Below are 10,354 nucleotides of genomic sequence, written 5' to 3' on the forward strand. Positions count from 1 at the left end.
TTTCTCCTCAGATGCTGCCTGTCCTGCTCAGTTTTTCTAGCGTTTTCTGTTTCTATTTCTGATTTCCAGAATCTGCAGTATTTTGCCTTTGTACGTATAATTGTCTTGTTTTTCCTTCGGACCTTATAAGTATCAGTCACTCCCTAGAACTGTCACTTGCAGGGGTCTGAGATTGCAAGGGCAGTTAAGTATTGTAATAGTGTAATAAGCCAGAGTATACATACTTCGGTTAACATTTATTCTCATGAAGCAATTAATAGACACTGGAAGATTCTCAAGTAATCAATCTCATGAGAACCAATGGAAATTAATGTGCTCAAGAACAAGGGCAAGCTGTGGTGGAAAACTTTGAGTATTCGAGAGTGGAAGAGATAATTGTGGGGCACATGAGTTCTCTGCAAGCAAATCACAGAACTATTACGTTCTTAAATAATGGTTCTACCACACGTAAACTAATATGATCAGTTTTGTACAATATTTGGAAATCAGACACTCAATCAAATTTAAGTACAGAATTTTCCCCTCTGTATCTACATGCAAGAACTACTGTTGACAGATAAGCCTCCTTTTATACTTTACTAATACCCTTGGTTAAACTTCATGATACCTATAAAGGGAAAGCATACAATAGATAATTAATTAAAAGATCCTGTTGTTAAATTGAAACAACTCAAAAGCCCCTCCCAATTGGAAAGCATAAATCTTACTGAGTTTTTTGTTTTTTTCTTCTGAGTGACATTACAAAGTTTCTTCAATAGTAGAACTGTCATCATTGTAAACATTAATAACACAGATAACAGGAAGACCGTCACATCTACACAATAGTAAGCATACCAGGGAGTCGGTAAAATTCTGAGCGCAAATGTGCTGCACCTTTGTGTCGCGCAACATACTCAATCCAGAAAATGGCTCTCTCCATTGGAGACTCTGATTGGTCCCTGTGGAGAGTAGAGATTTTCTGCATGTTATCCCGATAAGATGTGTTGTTTATGACCTCGTTAAGTACTTGCGATAGATCTGTTGACTGCATCGTTGCGACACTAATCACCTTTACTGCACCTTGAATTTCAAGTCTGAGTAAATTGTCAAACTGGTCAAAAAGCAGAGGTATGCCAACTACTGGCACCCCATGGTAGATGGCTTCATAAACTCCGTTAGTGCCACCATGGGAAATTAAGGCTCGTGTCTTGGGGTGCCCTGGCAGGTCATTCTGAGGGATCCATTTTGCCAGTAGTGTATTATTTCCTATGTTGGGAGGGATTTTTCCATTGTGTTTCCAGCTAACTTTTTCAGGTACTTGAGCAAAGGTCTCTGCTATTTTCATTGTAATGTGCATTGGCAAAGAGCTGAAAATGGTCCCCAGAGACATCACAATAATCCCATGTTCCCCTGAGAATTGGATCAACTCTTCAAACTATTAAAATGATGCTGGTAGTTGCTTGGGTTTGTTCAAAAAATTCCGGACAATTGGTGTTTCCAAATGTTAGATTTTCCACTAGAGCTCTAGACTGTCTAGTCTGGAAAAACAACCGCTTAGTATCTTCCCAATCAAGCTTTCTATCAATGGGATCAACTTTCAACACTGTAACCTCGTGAGAATATGGGCCTATTCTGCTCAATTGTTGCTCATAAAACAGCCTTCTCATCCCAGGAATTAAACCATTGAACCTCTTGCACCACCACACCCACCCAATGCAAATCTATCCTTTCTTAGGAGGAAGACCAAAACTACACAGTTCTCAACATGTGGTCTCTCCAAATTCCTGTATAATTGCAGCAAGATTTTCTTACTCTTGCACTGAAACCCCCTTGCAATAAAGCGTAACATACCATTTGCCTTATGAATTACTTGGTGTACCTGCATGGTAACTTCTTTGTGATTTCTGTACAAGGACACCCAAATCCATCTGAATTACAACATTTACTACTCATCTTCTAGAAAATATTCTGTTTTTCCATGCTTACTACCGAAGTGGATAATTTCACACATTGATTATTTCTGATAAAATTATGACCTTTACAAGCCACATTTTTGATCAGATTAAGTCTGTGGCTGAACAACTTCTCATGAATAACATGGAAGGAGATTGTATTGGATTTGCAGTTGATGAGCAGGGAGCAGCCAGTTCCAACACAGGTTCAGGAACAGTAAGTTCTGCAATAGGGCATCAAGAAAATATTCCCAGCAGTGTATCAGAGAGCAGAAAATTCCACTGCAATGTAACAGGTGCAGTAAGTTTTGGCCAAGTGTACAAGAGAGCAAATTCCAGCACTGTAATGGGGACAATTGTGCAATTATCATCCCTGACATTAGTGTTCAGTACCGTCTGCAACTCCTCAGGTACTGAAGCAGTCTGTGCCTGCTTGTATCAAGGCTTGAACAGGATTCAGGCTTGGCCTCAGAAGTGGCAAATAATATTCACGCCACAGAAGTGCTAGGCATTGGCCACTTCCAACAAGAGGAAATCTAGCCAGCTCCCCTTGACAGCCAATAACATTACTATTGCTGAATTCCCCCACCATCAGCATTCTGCAAGTTATCATTGAGCAGAAAGTTAACTGGACCAGCCATGTAAATACAAGAGCAAGTCATGAGACTGGGAATTCTGCAGCAAATAACGCACCTCCTGACTCCTCAAAGCCTGTCCACCATTTGCAAGATGCAAGTCAAGAGGGTGGTGGAATACTCCCCACTTGCCTGGACAAATTCAGCTCCAACGACACTCATGAAGCTTGACACCATTGCAAGACAAAGCTTGATTGGCATCCATCTACCACTGGTGCACAATGGCAGGAGTGTGTACTGACATGAAGATGCACTGCAGCAACTCATTAAGCTTCCTTCAACAGCACCTTCCACATCTGGTGCCTCTACCACCTAGAAAGACAAGAGCAACAGACACCATGGGAACACCATCTCCTCCAAGCCGGACACAATTCTGATTTGGAACATTGGTACAAAATTGAAGTTCCTTCATATCTAGGTCAAAATCCTGGAACTCCATTCCTAACAGCACTGTGGGTGCATGTACACTACAAGGACTGCAGTAGTTCAAGGTGGTGTCTCACTGTGACCATTTCAAATGCAGTTAGGGATGGACAACTGCTGTTGACCTTTGCAGTGACACTTGCATGCCATGAACAAACAATAAAATGGAACTTTAAGTTCCACCACAGTGACCTTGGAAAATGTCACCTTGGTGATTTGCTGGTTTCAGCTGGCCTAACATAGATATAATGTTTGCCCTCACCAGTTAAGAATGGAAATCAGCTGAGTTACTGAACCTGGACTATTCACAGGTATAAAAACAAAAATACCTGGAAAAACTCAGCAGGTCTGACAGCATCTGTGGAGAGGAATACAGTTAACGTTTCGAGTCCATATGACTCTTCAACAGAACTGAAGGAATATAGAAATGAGGTGAAATATAAGCTGGTAGAGGGGGGTGGGACAGGTAAAGCTGGATAGAGGGCCAAGTTCCCAGTTGACCAGTCCTGATGAACCGTTAATTGACCTGAATCTGAAACTTTATCTCTCCTCCGTTGCTGCCTGTTATACTGTGTATACTCTTCTGTTTTAATTTCAGATTGGCTAGTAGTTTAGGGGAAAAGTTACTGCCGAGTTATAATTTTAACACCACTGATTTTGGTAGCGGATGAGGACCCCACTGCACTCTGCTGGAGATCATTCATAAACACAATTGTGAGTGAGATGACATGCATGGGATGTTGTTGGATTTTGGACCTGCCTCTTGTAGGAGTATCTGCTGTACTCACCTTGCCAGGTAAATCTGTCAGGAAACCAGTGATGCCCGGCCAGGTTAAATTTTAAAAAGAACTTTCCTTACGGAGACCATAGTAGCTGGAGTGCTCCTCCGTATCTCTGAAGGAAAGTGTGGGCACCACAACAAAGGTCTGATGCCCTGTGTTCCTGTCCACAGCTCTGCCTGATTTTTATCCTCTGCCACCTTCTGCTGGAAATGGCCAAACCCAGAACCAGCCACTCATTCAAATAAGTCCTGACAGTTAAAATCTGCTCGACCTCTGACTTCCGCTCTCACACGAGATTGCTGCAGACACCCATTGATTTCCTGCCAGGAGTTAAAAGTCAACCGTCTTGTTTTTCATTGCTTCACCCATTAGAACTTTCTGTCAATAATTCAGGCATTCCGTTTGTCGTTTCAGTTGATTTCCGATTTTCTATTTTTGAACAGTTATAGGAATAGGGGGAGGCCATTTAGCCCCTTGAGCCTGTTCTGCTGTTCAATGATAGCATGATTGATCTGGCACCATCTCCAAATTATCACTTTTCCCCCATACCCCTTAATGTCTTTGATTAACAAAAGACTTTCAACAGTTTTGGAACATAGAACAGTTGTCCTATCTTTTTTAACTCCAAAGTGGATAACTTCACACTTGCCAATATTCAATATATATATATATATATTTGGCACAGTTTTGCCCATTCACTTAATGTATTAATATTTCTTTATCATCAAACTTGAATAGGTGACTCTCTATCAGAGACTAAGCTTATTAAGAAATCCAGTGAATAGTTGAGGCCCCAGCACAGATCCCCATGGCATGCAACTGGCCACATCCTGCCAATTAGAGTGGCTGACCATTATCACCTCTGTCTTCTATTCCTCAGTCAATTTCAGAACCAAGCCAATAATTTCCCTTCAATTCCATGAGTTCCAACTTTAGCTCTTTTAATGGCACTCTGGAAGTCAATATAAATAACATACATAGGCATTCCCCTGTCCCTACTTTAGTCAGCTTGTCAAAATATTCAATCAGAAATCCATACTAGCTCATTCTAATCAGGTAAAAATTTTCCAAACTGTTTTGTCATTTTATCCTTAATTAAATCTCTACTCATTTGCTGACAATAGGTGTCAGGCCAATGGGTCTATAATTCTTTGGTTTCCCTCTCAAACATTTCTTAAATATGATGTGACATATGCAGCTTTTTCCAAATTAAAGGAATGTTTCCTGAATCTAAAGAACTGTGGAAGATTATGTTTTGGACGCAGCGATGCTGTTGTTCAGAAACTAAATGTACTGCTGCATATCTGACCTCAGGCTGACTATTCACCATAACTGAAAATTAATTTTAATTTGTAATTCATGAAACTGTTTCTTCAAGAAATTATAATCTTTCACTTACAGATGAACAAATGGAGTGTTATACTGGATCTTGTGTTTCTGGTAGCTGAGATTTCAAGTAAAGTAATAGTACACTTACTTTAATGCAACTAGTCAGTCCAAAGTCTAAATGAATTTCTGATTGTGTAATATTAATCCAAGTGATCTACTGTTCATGTTTTACAATGGCCTTTCTGTTGTCATGACCAACATATAATTTCAGATTTTTTTTTCCAGTCAGTCATCAGTACCTTTAGAATTCTGAATTCCTGAATGGTTCCAATTTCATGGAAAGTACCAATATATATTAGTGCATAGACAAATTTTTAAGTAACATTTTCCCCTAACATTAATATGAGAAGGAATAGGTTGATTTAGGGTATGAATGACCAAGATTGCTAATTGGAAAATGGTATGGTTGTGGGAAAGTTTCTTTGGGTGGGCATATTAATCTGCTGTGGAATGGTAACAGATTTGTAAAAGTGAATTTTCCTAGCAATAGTTTAACGTTGATGGTAAACCATTTAAAATGAATAACTATGCTGCTTCATAGCTAATGGAGAAAGTGCTAGGTTTAGTCCTGAAACCCACACAAGAAGGGGGATTAATTTACTGCAGACAAGTTATGCTAACCTACTTGATCTCTTTTAGCTAAAAGCAAATTACTGCGGATGCTGGAAATCTGAAACAAAAACAGAAAATGCTGGAAAAACTCAGCAGGTCCAGCAGCATCTGTGGAGAGAAAAACAGAGTTAATGTTTTGAGTCCATATGACTCTTCTTCAAAGTCGTCTTCAGAAGAAGAGTCATACGGACTCAAAACATTAACTTTGTTTTTCTCTCCACAGATGCTGTTAGACCTGCTGAGTTTTTCCAGCATTTTCCGATCTTTTTTAGCATTACTCTTTGCCAAATGTGTGCATAAAATGTTTTTTTTTCTCTGTACACCAGCATTTGCGTGTTTTCTGTTTCGTTGTTTATGTTGCACCCTTTGTTGAATACTTTTCCTTCTCTCACCTGTTTTTGTATGTCTTGGAGAAGTAGAGTGAAAATTACAATGAATGTGAGTATCTGCAATAGGGTTAGCTTTAAGGTTAGAGTTGGAATGAGGGTTAGAGTTACCTAAGTATTGTATTGAAAAGGGGGTGAGATTTTATGGGTAGAGTTAATTAAGGAATTAGAATAGTCAGTGGTTCTCTTTTGGAGTAGGGTTTTATCTACCTACAGGTCTGGATTAAGTTTTCAGTTTAAGATGATTATCAGGATAGTTTAGTGTACCAGTGAAAATGGAGCTGAATTGCTTAAAAGCGACTAACAGTGAAAACTAAGATGCAGCTTGTGCAGGAGCTGATGGTCCCTGCTCAGCGGGTTAATTTGTTAAGAGCTGATTTTACAGAAATACAAGCAGATTTTTGTTTGGGTTGGTGGGGAACTGAGGCCAAGATCAGACTTGGAATCCCAGATGGTCGTCATCTCAGTTGTCCTGAGTGCTCATATTCAGGGTTCAACCTGAAGGGGGTCAGGCCAAAATATATCCAGGTGATGAGATTCTCTGTCTGCCACATTTGATGTTAACAGTCATGTTTGGGGAAGATGGAGGTTCGACCCCAAGTGGCCCCTGATGGAATCCTACACCCACCTGGAATTGTGAGATCCATCACTTTTGATCTATCACTTCTGTTGCGCCCCAGGTTTCAAGTCTAAATAGATTGTCAAACTGGTCAAAAAGCAGAGGTATGCCAACTGCTGCCACACCGTGATAGATGGCTTCTAGACACCATTGGTGTCACCATGGGAAATGAAGACTTGTGCCCTAGATGGTCATTCTGAGGGATCCATTTTGCCAGTAGTGTATTATTTCCTATGTTGGTAGAGATCTTCCCATTATGTTTCCAGAAAGCTTTCTGAGACACTTGAGCAAAGGCCTCTGCTATTTTCATTGTAATGTGCATTGGCAAAGAGTTGATAGATGACCCCAGACACATCACAATAATCTCATGTTCCCCTGAGGATTGGATCAACTCTTCAAACTCTGCTGCTTGAGGTTTGGACAGTTTACACTGGTATCCTCCAATGTAAACAATATTTGGCATGGTGGGTCTCAGGAATTCAAATATAAAATCTGCTCTCATCAGCCACACGTCTGCCCTTAGGAGAATCTCCTCGATATCTGTGTCAGGGCCCAAATATCAATGACAGACTTAATTGTAAATTGGTGATTTAGAAATTTTGAAATGGGCCATTGAAAACGATTTAGGATGACATTTTGTGCACTTTGGAGAAAACACATTTTATCCGTCAATAATGAGCCTGGGATTGGGACATTGGAAGGAGGCGATGGGACGAAAAGAAAATGAGCTCCTTTATTGCCAAGATCTCAAACTTTATAAACCAAAGGGAGTTTTAAGTAATAAGCAAGTATTGCACCTGTGGGAAGAACAGGATAGTTAAATACTAAGTCAAAGTGTGCATCTTCAAGTTGTTCTAATAATTTTTTGTTTTCATAAATTACAGTATTTATCTCTCGAGTCCAGGGGTGCCAAGTGTGCACAACGGACATCATTTCATATTGGAACTTAACAATGGCCCCATGGTGTCCAACCATTCTGTAAGGCTTCTAGTGCCTTTTGTACCAAACTTTGCATAATATCTTCACTTGAATTTTCCCCAACAAGTCCTGGCATTTTAACCACAATGGATTGATATAGATTAGGCCTCTCTTTGATGTACCAAGATGGTGAGAAATAAAAGACTGTGATGCTGTGCCCATGAAGTTTCACTCCTTTTATTAGAATTTCCATATTGACCCAGTGCCTTCCATCAACAGGAACAACCAATATATTAGCCCCCTGTATAATTGGACAAGACAGGGTGACGATGATACAAGAGTCTATGCAACTGGAATCTGCTTTTCCATGCAAGACTCTCCTTAATGAGAGGAAATGACATCCAGATCCTGTTGGAGAATTGAAGAGAAATATTGGTAATACAACATAAAATTGAAAACATTTCATAAAAAATAGGAGCAGGCTTAGGCCAATTGGCCCCATGATCCTGCTCTGTCTTTCAATAAGGTGATGGCTAAACTATCTCAGCTGTACTTTCCTTTAATTCTCTTAGTGCTCAAAAATCTATTGATGTTATTCTTGAATGTTTTGAGCATCCAAAACCCTCTGGGGTAGGCAATTCCAAAGATTCATAAGTTTCTGTGAGGAATTTTCTCCTTCTGATACTATGATCCTGAGTTCTAGATACTCTTGTGAGGAAACAGTCTCTCAGTACCTTCCCTGGCAAACCATCTAAGAATTTTATATTTTTCAAAGAGATCACCTTTCAATATTCTAAACTCTAGATCACCCTTATTTACAAAGTCACCTAAATCCGGGTGAATTACAATATTTGCCCATCTCTCACCTTTGAGAAAGCGCCCTGCTTTTCCATTTTTCTTATCAAAGTGCATAATTTCAGACATCCCCATGAGTATTTCTGATACAATTATGTCTTCACAGGGCATTGCTTTATTGAAATTAGCCTTCTGGGCTGAATTACTTCTCAAATTAAAAACAATTTTGGATGCCATAGAAGGAGATTGTGTTGCAATTACAGTTGATAAACCGGGAGAAACAAGTTCCAGCACAAGATCAGGGAACATCAAGTTCTACAATAGTGCATCAAGAAACACCATTTCCACCACAGTGTGTCAGAGAGCAGAAAATTCCACTACAGTGTAACGGTTGAATGATGGCAGGGTTGATGATTGCTCAGTGTTCATACCATTCACAACTCCACAGATACTGAAAGAGTCTGTGCCTGCAGGCAGCAAATCCTGAAATTGGGCTGATTAGTGGCAAATAACATGCGCATCACACAAGTACCAGGCACTGACCATCTCCAACAAGAGAGAATCTAACCATCTGCCCTTGACGTTCAATAGCATTATCATCAATGAATCCCACACCTGCAACATCCTGGGGGTTACCATTGAGCAAAAAGTTAACTGGACCTGCCATAGAAATAAGACCATAAGACATAGGAGCAGAAATTAGGCCATTCGGCCCATCGAGTCTGCTCCGCCATTCAATCATGGCTGATAAGTTTCTCAACCCCATTCTCCCGCCTTCTCCCCGTAACCTTTGATCCCCTTACCAATCAAGAACCTATCTATCTCGGTCTTAAATACACTCAATGACCTGGCCTCCACAGCCTTCTGTGGCAATGAATTCCACAGATTCACCACTCTCTGGCTAAAGAAGTTTCTCCTCATCTCTGTTCTAAAAGGTCTTCCCTTTACTCTGAGGCTGTGCCCTCGGGTCCTAGTCTCTCCTACTAATGGAAACACCTTCCCAACGTCCACTCTATCCAGGCCTTTCAGTATTCTGTAAGTTTCAATCAGATCCCCCCCTCATCCTTCCAAACTCCATCGAGTATAGACCCAGAGTCCTCAAATGTTCCTCATATGTTAAGCCTTTCATTCCTGGGATCGTTCTCATGAACCTCCTCTGGACCCAATCCAGGGCCAGCACATCCTTCCTGAGATACGGGGCCCAAAATTGCTCACAACATTCTAAATGTGGTCTGACCAGAGCCTTATAAAGCCTCAGCAGCACATCCCTGCTTTTATATTCTAGTCCTCTCGAAATAAATGCCAACATTGCATTTGCCTTCCTAACTACCGACTCAACCTGCAAGTTAACCTTAAGAGAATCCTGGACTAGGACTCCCAAGTCCCTTTGCACTCCAGACTTCTGAATTCTCTCCCCATTTAGAAAATAGTCTATGCCTCTATTCTTCCTACCAAAGTGCATGACCTCACACTTCCCCACGTTGTATTCCATCTGCCACTTCTTTGCCCATTCTCCTAACCTGTCCAAATCTTTCTGCAGCCTCCCCGCCTCCTCAATACTACCTGTCCCTCCACCTGTCTTTGTATCATCTGCAAACTTAGCCAGGATGCCCTCAGTTCCTTCATCTAGATCATTAATGTATAAAGTGAAAAGTTGTGGTCCCAACACTGACCCCTACGGAACTCCACTAGTCACAGGCTGCCATCCTGAGAAGGACCCCCTTATCCCCACTCTCTGCCTCCTGCCAGACAGCCAATCTTCTATCCATGCTAGTACCTTGCCTCTAACACCATGGGCTCTTATCTTACTGAGTAGCCTCCTGTGCGGCACCTTGTCAAAGGCCTTCTGGAAGTCCAAGTAGAT

The 10,354-nt window shown here is 40.8% G+C and overlaps 2 pseudogenes; both read right to left on the reverse strand.

Moving 5' to 3' along the window:
• Positions 1-502: 502 nt before the first annotated feature.
• LOC144668220 (UDP-glucuronosyltransferase 2B20 pseudogene) lies at positions 503-1,409 on the reverse strand (annotated as a pseudogene).
• A 5,395-nt stretch (positions 1,410-6,804) lies between these two features.
• LOC144668143 (UDP-glucuronosyltransferase 2B20 pseudogene) lies at positions 6,805-7,827 on the reverse strand (annotated as a pseudogene).
• Between the last annotated feature and the right edge of the window lie 2,527 nt (positions 7,828-10,354).

This window comes from Cetorhinus maximus, chromosome 26, assembly GCF_964194155.1.
Source record: "Cetorhinus maximus chromosome 26, sCetMax3.hap1.1, whole genome shotgun sequence".
In the NCBI taxonomy this organism is placed as follows: domain Eukaryota; kingdom Metazoa; phylum Chordata; class Chondrichthyes; order Lamniformes; family Cetorhinidae; genus Cetorhinus; species Cetorhinus maximus.